Below are 15,935 nucleotides of genomic sequence, written 5' to 3' on the forward strand. Positions count from 1 at the left end.
CGTGCTGAAAAAAAAGTAATATGATTTTTACACGCGAGCGCCAAAAGCGGAACTGATGTGACGCAACGTTCTACACGGGCAAGTTAGTGCAGCGCACCCAAACACTTAGGAATTTAAAGCAAACATCGCGCCTTTCGGCGCCTCCCATTTTTTTCACATCAGTTTGGGTGACTTGGTCATCTGAAGCAATTCCATAGCTTAATGTTATGGACAGAAGACTATTTACATCATTAAATTAAAGTTTACGGAAACCTTGTTTTCCCTCCTCTGCCACTGTCAATCATTCTCAATTCAGTATTCAAATAGCGCGCACCTCGTCCATTTACAGCAGGATGCACGGTAAAACTCTCTCCAATATTATACATTCACATTATAATGCTTGATCTGTAGATAAAAAGGCTGTGGATTTGCATAAAATAACTTTTATTTTGTGTATTTGTATTTTATGTTAAAAGACTCGCTTGTGCCTGTTAGATCACACACGTTTTAAAAACTTTTAAAATCACTTTGTGAGCTCAGTTTTGAAGCGTTTCATATTATCATGGTTTTGCGCACTGAAAGATTATTAAAAGCTTATTATATTTTTAGCCTGCACAATACATTTAAAATAAGCATAATTAAATTGTATATTATTTCTGTGTAGTGTAGTGTAAGCATTATAAATATATACTCTTCTGAATTCTTGACATTCATATATAAATATTAAATTGTGAAATGTATGAATGCCTGATTGAATTTTATAAGAGTACCAGTAGTAATTTGTTTTTATTAACATGTTTAGATTGTGTAAAATTACTGTGTAGATTTTTTCAAGAATTACTTTTTGTATTTATTTGCATTAGATTTAAATTAAATATGTTGCCATTTTTGGTTAAACACTGGCCCCTCCTTGCCCCCCCTAGTAAAATTTGTCTAGAGCCGTCACTGGACTCAAATGACTCAAATGATTCGCGAACCCGCTCTTAAATCGCGATTCGACTCAAATGATTCGCGAACACACTCTGAAGTCGCGATCTGACTCAAATGACGCAAATTATTCGTGAACCCGCTCGGAAGTCGCGATCTGACTCAAATGACGCAAATGATTCAGATGACTCAAATGATTCGCGAACCCGCTCTGAAGTCCCGATCTGACTCAAATGACGCAAATGATTCAGATGATTCAAATGATTCGTAAACCTGCTCTGAAGTCGCGATCTGACTCAAATGACGCAAATGATTCGCGAACCCGTTCTTAAGTCGGGATGTGGTATAGTTTCCACATACTTGTCTAAGTCCTATTTGAATAAAGAAAAAAGAGGTTTAGAGCCAGTAAACTTTTGTTTATAGCTAAATGTGAAATTTAGCAAACAGGAAACATACATTATGTAATATTTTCCAGTATTCTCTTTTGAATGGTCAAACAATCCAAATGAAAACAAAAAGAGAAGTCACTTACAAAATAACACTGAATAAATGCCAAAAGGTCTGACCAAAAGTTTTCAGGAGCATTGCCAAAATAAATGAATGAAGACTTCTTCAGAAGAATGACAAAAACAGCAACTCATGTCAATGTCTAACTTTAGTTGGGTAACATTTGTGAATTAATTAAATGTTATTTATTTTATTTTGTTGGTAAGCAGATATCTATGAGGCAAGGTCCATACTTTCTCCCAAGGTATATTCTCCACAATGCTATTCCAATTAGGTATTATGTAAGGAATTGGTATTATCTCTATCTGAAAGAGAGCTCTACTTTTATAATTATTTTTTTCTTGATCTGCAGAAAAAGCAAACATTTACGATCATTGTGTCAGTTAAATTCAGCGTGTAAGTACATGGCCATGTATTTACAGTACCATGTTTGGTTCACATTTGTCTGCTGTGCTGTAAATAAACAGTCGTGGAGCAAAAAGCCCGACTCATCTGGTTCAACGTGTCGAGGACTTTGTTTTTGCATCTTTTTTTGTTTTACTGGAAAGACACACTGCAACAAAAATCCATTGAACACTTCAACATGGATTTGACTATGAATGCTTAAAATCACTTTGTGAGCTCAGTTTTGAAGCGTTTCATATTATCATGCCATTTTTAATGTGCCCCTCTGGTTAAACACTGGCCCCTCCTTGGCCCCCCTAGTAAAATTTGTCTAGAGCCGCCACTGATTTTATGTTTTAGTTAAAGTTTTAGTTATTGTTGTTTAAATATGTGTATTGATTTTTATTGTAGTTTTAGTTAAACTAAATTAAATGAGAGTTGTTCTCTTTGCTAATAGCTGAAATAAAAATAGCTGTAATAAATTTTTTAGTTTTAATATTTTGCCCAGGCAAAATGTCTCAAGAAACTCTCTCAACATTTCTTGTCAAAGTTAATAAATTAAAACAATTACAATTATTATTATTTTATTTTAGCTATTTTAGAATTTTGAGAAATGTTCTTGAGATATTTTGACTTGGTAAATAGCTTAAATAAAATATAAAACTTATATGATTATTTAATTTTAATTTAGGTTAGCCTAATAAATGAACTAAACCTAAAATAAAAATTAATAAAAACTATGTAGACATTTTTTAAAGTCTATTCTTTTTTACAAATTTTTTTTTCATATAATTTGTATTTTATGTATAATTTATATTTAGTTTCAGCTGTTTGCCAAAGCAAAATTTCTCAAGAACATTTCTCAAGTTAAACTAAAAAGAAAAAAAGAGAGAAATTTTGCTTGGTGGCAAATAGCTGAAATAAAATAATTTTGAAATTTTTATATGAAAGCTATTTTTTCAAGGCAACATTTCTTTGTTTTAATTTAAAACTTTTAGTTTAGTTTAAAATAAATTAAATATAAATAAATATACATATATATTATAGACAGAACGCACAACAAAATAAGTAAATCTTTAACTAAAATTAAAATGAATACAGAAAATAAATAAATTTATATTATCTCATAATAGACCTGACTGAGGAAATGTAAGTTTTCGTTCACAGCCCAGTCATTAGCCACATGAGAAGAGGAGGAACTCATGCATAATTCATGAGATTCTGATTAAAGCCCTCATCCCACTGAGGCAGCAGACTCCGCCCCTCCCTGTCGCCATGACAGCAGCAGAAGTGCCACAGTCACTCATTATAAATGCAGCAACATCCACCTGACACACACTCACACTGAGAGCGACTTCCTCTCACCGTATGCTGTGCTTCGACACAATAGATGGGAAGACACAGGCCACAAATCCTGGAGCCCATCTGACACCAGCCACTTCGAAATTAATTAAAACTACTGATTTACCTTATGAAGCCATCAGGGTTAGCAATGCAAATGTAAAATCACTGTGCGTCTCTGGAGATCCGATTTTATCGTTTATAGTTTTTGCTCTACAAATTAAATCGGTGGCATTTTAATGACTAATTGCCTCAAAAAACATATGCAAATAACACAATGGCGTAATCACTTTTCTTATTTTTCGTGCATCCAGCAGGTCCCCGAATGTCACGCTGGTTTAACAAGGGAACGCATCTTGTTTCGCTGACTGGCAAACAGTTTTCTCTCTTCATTACAGGTCTATAATTGTAAACAGCATTATAATATTCTTTTTGTTTTATTTGATTGCAGAATGGACTTGAGTTTGGGGCAACTAATGCCAAGCAATTAAAATGCACAGATTTCCCGGCGTGTGAAACCATGCACTTGGCAACATGCGAGGACAACAGCTGGTCAGACATCTCATGCTGCTTAATTACCGCCGACAATCCCGCGGATCTTAATAAATGTACATGAAAATGACATGAAAAAAATTAAATTCACGTTTATTTGTATAGCGATGCAAAGCAGCTTCACAAAAAAAGTAAATTAAATAGTTTTGTATGTTGCTTCAGGGTTGACGTCCTCTTAGGTCCACTGAGGGTTTGACATAATCTCTTCTCAGGTGTTCAGTCATCTAAGATCTTTGTAAGGTTTGGGTCCAGACTGAAGCTTCTGTAAATACCTAGAGAAGCAAATAGAGAAACATTTGCATAGATGCTGTTCAAACCAAGCAAAAAAAATGATAACACATTCAATCCAAGCAAATAATGTTAATGTGCATAATGTATTAGCTTAGATAATTTGGATGTTTTAACTGGTCATGTTTAAATATTTAGTTGAGTATCATCTGCATAACAATGGAAAATAATTCTATTTCTAATTACCAAGGAGCAACTTGTAAATTTGAAAATAGCAGGGGGCCTAGGACAAATCCTTGTGGCACTCCACTTTACTGTCGTCAATTAAGATGATTTGAATAAACAAAGTGATAGCGATTTGAAAGGTAGGATGTAAACCATCTTAAAGTCTGCCCTTTTCTAATCAATCTATGAGTATGTCATTATTTATAGTGTTGAACAAAGCATTTTAAATTAAGTTAAACTAGTAATGAGATGCAGCCTTGGTCTGACGCAAGAAGCAAGTCCTCTGTAATTTTAACAAGTGCAGTTTCTGTGCTATGATGGATATTATAATCTGACTGCATAATCTTTTGCATGAAGGAGCACAAGTGAGCAGACATCTCAACAACATTTTTAAAAATTTTATACATAAAATTGATATTATGCCACTTGAGGTCTGATTTTCATCTCCGTCTGTTAGCAGACAATCATTTTCCTCTGGGATGCTCCTGTAAGGTTTCCTCACTCAATTCTGGCTATTAAGTTAATCGTGCTAATTGAATCATTTGATATATAATGACACTACTTAATGGAGGTCAGCAGAGAAATCACTCGGAAAGTCACACATCTCTTTGTGGACGCAGAACGGCTGAGTCAGCCGGAGAAAAGTGCAGTTAAAGTGTTCTGGAAATGTGACTTTCTCGAGCGGCGAACTGTATGTGAGATATCTTAAGCTCTTCTGTGAGTATTATGTAATCAGAACACCTGCAGAGATAATACTCCCTGTTTGGGAGTAAAAACAGTGGCAGTATAAGTGGCACAATCAGCTTTCCGGTGAAAAATGAGTCACATGGATTTATACAGAAGTGACAGAAAAGTTCATTATTAACAGTTAAATGTGTGAATCAAGCAGGTGAATTGATTTATTAGTGATGCACATTAATATATATAAAAATTGTGCTATTGCAAGCATGTGCATTTGTCCAAAAAAGAAACATATTAACCCCTCAGATTGCGTTAAAGGGATAGTTCACCCCAAAAAAAAGTTTTTTTACATTTACTGGTGATTTACTCACCCATAGGCCATCCAAGATTTAGGTGACTTTTTTTCTTGAGTAGAACAGTAAAGAAGATGTTTAGCTGAAACCGTGCTCACTGGTGATTCATAAAATGGATGTTGAGAGTCAAAAAAATCATATGCACGCAAGACAAATTAATATAGTGGCTCTTGATGATATATTGAGGTCTTATGAAGCAAAACGATCAGTCTGTGCAAGAAACTGAAAATTGTTTGCAACATTATTACCTGCAATGCAGAGCCTCAGGCAACAGGTTAATTAATATGATTCTTTTTCATGAACTGATTCTTTTGAGTTCATTTACATACTGTAATCACACAATTATGTTACATATACACAATTATATTATTAAAGCACCCAATAATGATGTGAAACACAGATGTGATTGTCAGGCATCTAAAAGTGAGTTTTTGATTGAGTCATTTGTAGATCTGAGCTGCGAACTGATTCAGATGATTCAGTTCGTTTGGATGAATTGGTTCACAAGAATGATTCGTAATTAGTTGAGGTTGTGGTCTAGCGGTTAGGGCTTGTGCTAATCATTAAACACTAGTTTGTTTCCTCAATGAAATTGAAATTCAGTCCAACCCTGTTGCTGATAGAAACCTCACAAGCTTTGAAACGTCTAGCCTGGTGATATGCTAACTCCAGAGACATTTGTACATCTTGTTTTTTCACCTTGTTTAATTATATTTGCTATCTCAGATTGGCGCTGTGTCTTTGTTTGGTGCTCATGTGGGAAATACGAATGTGGAAAGTTCCCTGTTAGCTCCGTCTCTCTGTTCAGAAGCATTTGTCTGCGTAAACCAATCTCAAATTGTTTCAGTCAGTTTAATATGATAATGTGTCTTTTGGATCTGGTACCATTACAATACTCTGACATTCATTGAAGTGCCTTGGGGAACCATGCATGTAAATACTGTGGACCATAAATGATCATTCAGAACCATGATATATCAGAAAACCACATGTGTGTTTGTTTGTATTCGTTTGTTTGTATATTAGATTTTTTTAAATAAATATTATTATATTTATTTATTTATTGTAAGGGATATTTACACTGTATTTTACCATATATTTAGTTCAAAAATTATTTATTTAATTAAATTATTTTATATTTTTGTTTCATGTATTTGTTACATTTTTGCAAGGGGTATTTTCACTTTTTTTATTTATTTATTCCAAAAACAATAATTAATTTAAATAATTATATGAACTTTTAACACTTTTATATATTTAAATAACTGTATTTAAATAGTTTTTTTACTTATTGTGAGAGGTATTTCCATTATATTTGTATTATTTATATCAAAAATTAAAATGTATCGGTTTCTATTTAAATAATTTAATATTAATATTTTTTATTTAAATTATTGCATTTATTTATTGTATTTTTTTTATATAAAAATATTATTTTAATTTTATATATATATTTTTTTCTTTAAATTATAAATAGTTTTATTTAATTATTCACATTTAAATAGTTTTATTTATTTATTGTAAGAGTTATTTCTACAGTACATTTATTTATTTTTTTATGTTGTAAGATGTATTTCCTTTCTATTTGCTCATTCGTAAGCAAGTTCAGAAACAAGCAAATATTGTGATGTCAAAGAGTTTTGTGTTTAGTAGATGCTGGCATTTTTTAGATGCATGTCTTCTTTTTTATGGGATATGATGATGTTTCGTTGCACTCTTTAAAAGAGGAAGCTGGACTGAAACATTAGTATGAACGCTGTCACTCACTGCAGGATTGGCAAGACCTCCACAGCCCCTCGTGTCCTGTGAGCTTTCTCTCAGATTGCTATCGACTGACCGTCGCTGAATCTAGCATTTAACCCGAAGGGAACCTTGGCCTCTCCATCACTCTCTCGCTCACCTTCCTCGCTTGTCACGCCGCTCATGTCCTGTCAATTACCCTTTGATTAGGATACCTCGCATGGCCTGATTATTTGCTCTTTGCCATTTGATGCATAATAAACCGCTGTAATGAATAATTCATCAGCGGCACAGAGGGTATTATTGACGGCGGCTGGAGGGCAGGAGGGCATATTTCTCATCGCCCGAGACACACAATGCCTTCACATGAGTTTGGACGCTGTGTTTAATGTAATGTGATGCTGTGAGGGACAGACGTAAAGTTGTCTGTTGTGTTCACCGGTGTTGATCGCTCACATCTCAAGCAAACACCTCTGGAAAACATGATTTGTGATGTGATTTTAAGACATTATTGAACCGGATGCATGCCTCTCCATTGATGCCTTCTCTTCTTTAACTTTGAAGTTCTATGCATTCATTTGAATTGAAACAGATTTTAAGATCTGTTCCTTTATGAAGGTCACATTAAAACTGAAAACAGGAAATGTTTCAACATTTTTGCTGCTGTTTCAAATGCCTTTTATTGTTTTTAATAGATTTAGATTTTTCTTTCTTAAAATATGAAAACCCTCCATAAAAATGACTATCGATATTTGTGTCAAAATCATTTACAATAATCGAAAATAATTCAAAATACAGATAAAAATTTTTACCACAAGCTGTACTTTCACATATATATATATATATATATATATATATATATATATATATATATATATATATATATATTACTTAAATATATTATAATATTTATTTCTAATTTTACCTAAATGTATTATATATATACAGTGCAGTATATATGTATATATGTACAGTATATATATTATAATATGTAATTTTTTTACCTTTGTCCCAGATCTTTTTGCAGAAACTTATATATATATTATATATATATTTAGATTCTATTAGATGTTATTTTTTCAACTTTTGTCCCAGACTTTGAATGTTAAAATAATTGATAGATAATTATAACTAATTAAAAATATAAATTTGATACATTTTCGCTACAACCAACAATTTTGCTTCTAATAAAGTTTGTGTGCTTGTTTAAAAAGGTTTAAACTTATTTTTTTTATTCACCAGAAAAATGACCATATCAATGCTATTGTGTGAAATTAATTCATATTAATTCATATTTTTCAGCATAACCAACACACTTGCTGTTAAGTTTGTGTGTTTGTTTACCAAGGTTTCAAATGCTCTTCTTATTGTTTTTATGAGATTTAGATTTTATTATTCTTCCTCCCATACTTGCAATTATAAAATATTAAAATCCCCCATAAAATATGACCGTTTCATCACATCCAACAGTTCTTCCTTTATTAAATTTGTGTTTGTTTCATTGAAGATATTTTTGTTTTATTTAACCATTTTTCCAAACATGTAAAAAACTAAATGTCAGAGTGTAACTGTGGCATTTGTTAATGCTGAATATTATTAGTATTTAAATGAGAATGTGAAAAGTGTGTTTTAAGAGAGAACCTATAATTGAAGAAATACTGTTTTCATTAGTGTGAGATTAAATAAGACGTCTTCTCTGACCCTGGTGCGTTGAGCAATAAAAGCCTGACAGCCTTAAAATTAAATCAAGTTGGAGATGAACATTTCCTTCAGGATTTGTTGTTGGCTTTTGATTTACGTTTGCAAAAAAAAGCGACAATGCCATTATAAATGAATGTTGGCTGTACATGCAGGTTCTTGTGCGGGTTTTTCCTTAAAGACGGATTCAGACACAAGGACACAAACACAATCCTTGGGTCCTGGAGAAGAGTCTATGACAGAAGAAAAACTAAAAGACAAGCAGAACATCAGCTTGAAACCAGGTAAGAAACACATTTTAATGTCCGAATGAATTACTGAGTGAAACAAGATATTCATTGAGGAAAAAATGAAAAGTGGACATTTTATGTGCCATATTATGTGCTTTTGTATTTGTTCATTGATTTATTCATATGGAATAACATGCACTAGATGTAAAGGTAGCTTAGATGTTTTTATATTTTTTATAAATATATATATTTATTGTTTTGGGAGTAACATACACAGGAGGTAGTTTAAATTAATTTATTTATTTATTTATTCATTTATTTATTTATTTATTTAGTCGAAAACCTTCACTGGTGAATCATTCACAATAAGAACAGAAATTATAATTTTATTCATGGGGGTCATGAAATGTGGCTGTATGTCTGTATGCATGTATTTAATTAATTATTTATGTGTGTTTTTGTATATAGATGTATTTATAAATGTATAAATCAAAATATATATATATTTTTTTATGAATATATAAATGTGTGTGTGTGTGTGTGTGTGTGTGTGTTGTGTGGCAGTGATTGATTTGCACTGAAAAATCATTTAAAATAGGATTTTATTTAAAAAAAAAATATTTATTTTTTATTTTTTTGCAATATCAGAATGGTCTCTGTATTTATTTTATACAACTGTATGTATGTAGGTATTTATTTATTTATAGCACTGAAGGTTTATTTTTTATCTATTTTTATTTATTTTTTTGGTGGCAAAAAACGTGCACTGATTCACAATAACATTCAAAATATTAATAGAATTTTTTTTTTAACGTTTTGATTTCATGTGCATTTTTCACTCTGTATTTCTCTCTTTTGAAGTAGAAAATGCGTTTGCTCAGTAAAATCCTGTTCCTGTGTGAACATCCACCCAAGTCCATACTGACAGACATCCGGACCTCTGCTAATTAAATGCAGAGCTAATTAAGATGCTAATGAGATGCGCTGCTGATAATGACCTGACCGCTGCTGGATCTCTACATGCTCAGCGGATGCTTCTCAGTCCCTTCAGACCGAACGAGCAGATCATTGTGTTTGCACGAGTCTCACTAACAGAAACATCAGAGACCCGCCATCTCAGCCTCAGTGAGGCCAGTTCACATTCAGACGCTCAGAACAATGAAAGCCAATATCTAGGAAATCTAATTTTGTATAAATTGTGGTCTTTAGATGCAGAATAATAAGTAAAAATCGAAAGGGAAATTACGAAGCGAGGCTATTACTATGCAGACATCCTCCTGTTTGTGTTTTAAAGCAGTGATATTTCTCAATCTGATTTGATTTGGTTTCCGAGCAGCTTTTGTGTCAGAATCTACTTGTAAAGCCTCGTCAAGGCCACGTCAACACAATGCATTCGGAATTAAAAACATTATGCATTGAGCATTCAACACAGACAAACCAATGAATGACTGAAGTTCTTAAGCTTGTCCTGCAGTAAAACTCGGTCCTGTGTTTTCTGGTTCGTTCCACTGCATTTCCATCCGCTCGTGCATGTCTCATCCAGGCAGGGATGATAATTAAAGCCATGTTGTTTTAATTGCTTTTGTCCAGCGGAGCAGAACGTGAGCATGTGGCTTAACACTTGATGCAGAAAGCAACGCACACAATCATGTGGGAACGGCCTGCATGCACAATATAGAAATGTTTTTAGCGTTTAGAGACAATGAGCATCCTCTTATTTATGTTACTTAAGCATTAATTTGTTATGCATGCAAAACTTTCCCCAAAAACTGATGTAAATTATTGCAAATTGTATGTGTGTGTGGGAGTTTGATTGCAAGAGACTGGAGAAGATTCACATTTACGCTTTTAATGTTTGTACTGTAATTAGTTGACTGTGTGTGTGTGTGTGTGTGTGTGTGTATTGCTGATAAAAGACATGTGCACGATCCTCGGGAAGTTTGAGGACCCAATGCCAATGGAGCCTGTTGCCATGGAGACACGCCACCTGTGTGTGTGTGTGTGTGTGTGTGTGTGTGAGTATTCTGCACACAGGTACTTTCCATTCATTAGCCGCTTTAGCTTGAAGAACGACGTATTTAAGCTACAAACCAATGTGTTAGTGATAAATGAAATGAATTTGATAACGAATAGCAGTCTGCGGTATCCAGCAGAATGATGGAGTGATTATGAACAGCTGAAAAAACAGGAAGTTCATTCCAGAGTCATCCAGTTTTGAATGTTCTCCAAACATTAGCAAAAGCATCATCCATGGAACATTTGATTTCTGAAACACTGTGGTCGGACGTTCATCTAACGTTCAAAGAACATTCTAAAGTAATGTTCCCATAACGTTCGGAAAACGTTCTCTTAACATTCACATTTTTTCTTTTTTAATGGATGTTTTTATTATTGGATTTATTATTGGAGGTTCAGAAAACATTCAGAAATAACATTTTCGTAACTAAACGATAAAATATTTTCATTATTTGAAATAAAATAAAAATGTAGTTATTTATACATTAATTAAGCTGCGTTAATTACTTAATTTATTATTTATTACGTTATACAATGTTTGATTTCTCAAACACTTTAGTTGGATGTTCGTCTAACGGTTTTTTTATTTTTATGTTGCTACTTTGTTTCAGAACGTTCCCAGAACATTCAAAAGTAACATTCTCATAACGTTTGGAGAATTCTAAAATGGAATGTTCCCTAAGCGTTCACATGACAAATAAAACATTCTATTTATTTATATTTTACATTTTAAAACTGGACGTTTTGGATGGTCAGAGCAGATTCAGAAATTGTGTTTTCTTGGCAAAATGTTAATAAAATATTTTAGAAGATTTTTTAATTAATTATTAATGATTGTTAAATTATTATAACTAACCAAATTGACCTTAGAATGGATTTTTGTACACATTCAAGTTATAAATGACCACGCTAGATGGTATGTTAAAAATAAGGTGTATAAATCAATGCAAAGTTAGTGAGCGATAAATGATGAGGATGTTAGACACTGCACTTCTCTGTTTGTTCATTCTGGGACGGGATCTTTTCACAGTTTGTGCTAAACTGTCTGGCACGGCTTCTTATTTACCTCCATCCGCTCCGGTAATAAGTGGGATTTAAGTCTGGAACGAAACTTAAAAGATTAAAGCTGCCTTATAATGAGAAACCGGTTTACTTGATCTCGTCAAATAAGAGAATTCACAAAACTCTTTTACTCTGCTGGTTAGTCAAACTGCTTCTCAACACACAGTCTGAACATATGTTTATGCAACAGGCCGCTGAACTCTCACAATGCTAGCATTAGCACATCCGTCTATGATCATTTTTATATTTAGATGCTTGTTTCATCCAGTTTGGAGAAAGATTGATATCTTACAATTCTTTCTTTTTCTCGTAATTATGACGGTTGCAATTTCGAAACATGCAATTTTGAGAAAAATAAATCTGAAATGTAACCTTCTTTTTTTTTAATCTGGACTTTTTTCTCAGAATTCTCTTTTTTTTTCTCCATCAAAGAAAAATAGTTTATTGTAATTTTTGATCTAACAATTCTAGTGTATAAAATCTAATATTGTGCATTTACATGTTGCAATTCTGTTGCATGTTGACTTTCTTCTCTAAAATGTATTTTAAACTAAAATGGTTAAGGACACTTAAGTAAAAAATAATTAAAAAAATAATTTGTTTAAAATATGATTTACGTAAATATATTAATACATTAAATGATAAATTAATGAAATAAATATTACAATACAATTCAGAATGTATAAAGTCAAAAAAAAAATTTGTATAAAAATATTTGTAATAAAAACCTATTATTATAATTGTAAGTTAGAAGTGTAGGTATATATATATATATATATATATATATATATATATATATATATATATATATATATATATATATATATATATATATATATATATATATTTTTTTTTTTTTTTTTTTTTTAAGAAACAAGTCAGAATAGTGTAATTAAGAAATTGCAATTACCTTTTATTTATTTATTTATTTATTTTAATCCCATGGTGACTACAAGCTTCCAAAACAAACAATAAGAGTAAAGTTAATTATAAGTTTCATTCGCAGTTATCTGGTCTTCAGTAATGTTCTTCAAATGGAAGCACAAACACATTATTTATACATGAAAATAATTCATATAAAATGGAATGTTCCCACGATGTTCTTATAACCAAGAAAACAAACAAACAACAACAACATAAAGGACGTTTTGAACATTTAAAGAACATGCAGAAATATAAGGAGCCATCATTGTCCTGAAAAAAGTCCTAAAAAGCTTTCATATGCATGTTTGATGAGATCACCTAATGTGCATCCCTGGATGTCTGTATATACAGTATTTATTATGCGCTCTCTCATCTTGTTAATCGGAGTGCTTTCTTGTAAAGTCTGTTTTCAGAGCTGCCTGATTCAAACATATCAATGTATTTTAGAAAGCAGAATAATGTTGTTTTTGTGTGGTCAGGATGCATAAAATGTTAGTAGATGTACTTCTGCAATGCAGTGAATGATGGTTTAAAACCTACACAGACAGATATTAATATAAAAGAGGTTTTGAGATAGATGCATACATTACATTACAGTAAACGACAGCCTCTGTGCAGAGCGGTATGATTACCCATAATTCCACGCTGCTTGTGTTGACAGTTGTCTGGCAGTTTTCCAGTGATGGTAATTAACTCGCTGGTTGGAGGACGGCAGGTCAGTGTTAGACAGACATGAACATTTCCTTCTGTTTATAACAGAGACAGGCGATGATGTCGGGAGACCTGAAGAACGAGTCAACTCCTGAACCAAACCTTCACACGCAGGAACAAATTGGATTAGAATGAAGAAGAGCATGGAGCGTGATATTTGACTCGCGAGATTAAATCATGATCCTTTTACATTCAGTGGCTCCAGAATGTATTTAAATGACACTTAAGAGACTTAAAATAAAAGGGATTTAATACAATTATTACAGAAAAATATATCCAATGTATGTCCTCTGTAGTTTGCAGACTAATATAGTTTGCAGAATATTTATTAAATAATAGTAATATGATATCTATAGATAATAATATTATACATGTGAAATATTATTTTATGAAAATAATTTAAATTAATAAAAAATGTATTATAATCTAAAATATTTAAGGACATTGGAGTAACATAAAAGCATTAAAAATAATTTTGATTTAATAATAATATTTAAAAAAAATAATAATAAACATTATTTTATAAAAATATTTATAAAACAGTATGATGTAAATATTAGGATACCTAAGTCAGTATAAATATTAATAATAATTAAAAAGAAATTACAAATAATTAAAAAATTTTTTTAAATGATATAGAATTAAATAAAATTTATAAAATCTTAATAAAATATTGTGATATTACAGGATGTATTAGGACACATACAATATTAAATAAAAACATTAAACATTTTTTAAATGTACTAATAAATAGTAATATAAAATATTTAAAATGTATATGTTTTAAATAATATATTTTATTATTTATTTTAAGTTAAATATGAATAACAAAACTAAAATATGAATATAAATACAATATGCTGGTGGTTTACAATATGCACACTTTTATATTATCTATATCCGTTTAATAAATGTGGTTTTCTAGTAGTTATCCATCCATCCATCCATCTATCCATCCATCGTTCTATCGTTCTTTATAACTACATGTTTCCTCCACGCAATAAAACATGAAAAAGGCAAATGCAAATTTTTTTATGCAGTTCAGATTTTTATCTTACAATTCTGAATTTATATCTCAAAGTTCTTAGGGGGAAAAATGTCAATATATAAACTCAAAATTGTGAGAATAGAGGCTGACTTATGAGATGAAGCAGAAACAAACTCTATATCTATTCCTAAAATAAATTTTTTCTCTGTAAATTAGAGGCAGGCTTCCTTCTCAACCAAACTCAGATGCGCCAGTCACAATGAAGCAGCTCATAACTAATGCGGCGGGCGACCGGAGAGTATAAAACACGAAGCTCATCTTTCACAGACACCACACAACATCTTCACTCAAGATGACAAATGCAGAACTTCTCACATTTGTTTTCCTGGGGGTGGAGCGGCTCGCTTCAGACGTGATGAATGACCAAATCACATAACAGATGACAGAGTTCATCCCAGCAGAACCCTGCGGAAACCTGGATTACTGAGGAGACTCCACCATCACAGCAAATGAAGTTAAACACAGTCTGAGAGTTTCTTATCGTCTCGGAGAGCTCTTGTAGACTTCAATCTGAACTTGTTACCTCATAGAAATGCTGAAAAAGTGCTCAAAATCTCTGGAAAGCAAAATATCAATGTTACTCTTGTCTTAAAGGGACAGTCCACCCAAAATTGGAAATTCTGTCATCATGTACTCACCCGCTTTTGTTCACTAAAGCAAATGACTGCAGTTTAATTTTTGCTTGAATATTGAATAAAAAATACCCCCATGTCGTCACAAATGTTTTAAGACTTTCTTTGTTACTTTGTAGACATTTTGTAGAATTATTAACTAAATTGGTGTATTTATTTCAGCTAAACCTATATCTTTTAAGTCTGATGTTGAGTCTACGGTGTTATTGTTTGTGTTGTTTTTAAAGGGGTAGTTCACCGTAACTTTCTTTTTTCTGTAGAACATAAACTAAGATATTTTGAAGAATGTTGGTAACCAAACAGTTTAAGATTCCATTATCTTCCATGAAACCAAACTAACAAAAACATATTCTAAGAACATTAAGAGAACATTCCATTTTATCATTTTGCTAACATTTTTGGAACGTTACTTTTTTAATTTTCTCTGAACAATTTGGAATAAGTAGGAATATAAAAAAAAAAAAAAACGACAGACTATCATTTAACGAAAAAATTCCATAAAAGATTATGTTTTTGCACTAAAGTTTTGAAAACAGATAACGCTGAACAAACGTTCTATTAACGTTACTGTAAAAAGCTTTGTTCATAACTTTGAGAGAACCTTCCCAGAACGTTAAAGGTGCACTAAGTGATTTCTGTGATAGCCCCGCCCCCAAATTCACTAACATTCCATGCAAACATAGACACTGATTTCAAA

General features: G+C 31.9%; 1 long non-coding RNA gene across 1 annotated transcript; it reads left to right on the top strand.

Annotated features, from left to right (window-relative positions):
• The first annotated feature begins 210 nt into the window (after positions 1–210).
• Positions 211–15,302, top strand: LOC113059042 (uncharacterized). Its single transcript, XR_003278054.1, has 3 exons — positions 211–339; positions 8,771–8,899; positions 14,763–15,302. It is a non-coding gene; the product is annotated as an uncharacterized LOC113059042 (long non-coding RNA).
• Positions 15,303–15,935: the final 633 nt, after the last annotated feature.

This window comes from Carassius auratus, chromosome 40 (genome assembly GCF_003368295.1).
Source record: "Carassius auratus strain Wakin chromosome 40, ASM336829v1, whole genome shotgun sequence".
Lineage (NCBI taxonomy): Eukaryota > Metazoa > Chordata > Actinopteri > Cypriniformes > Cyprinidae > Carassius > Carassius auratus.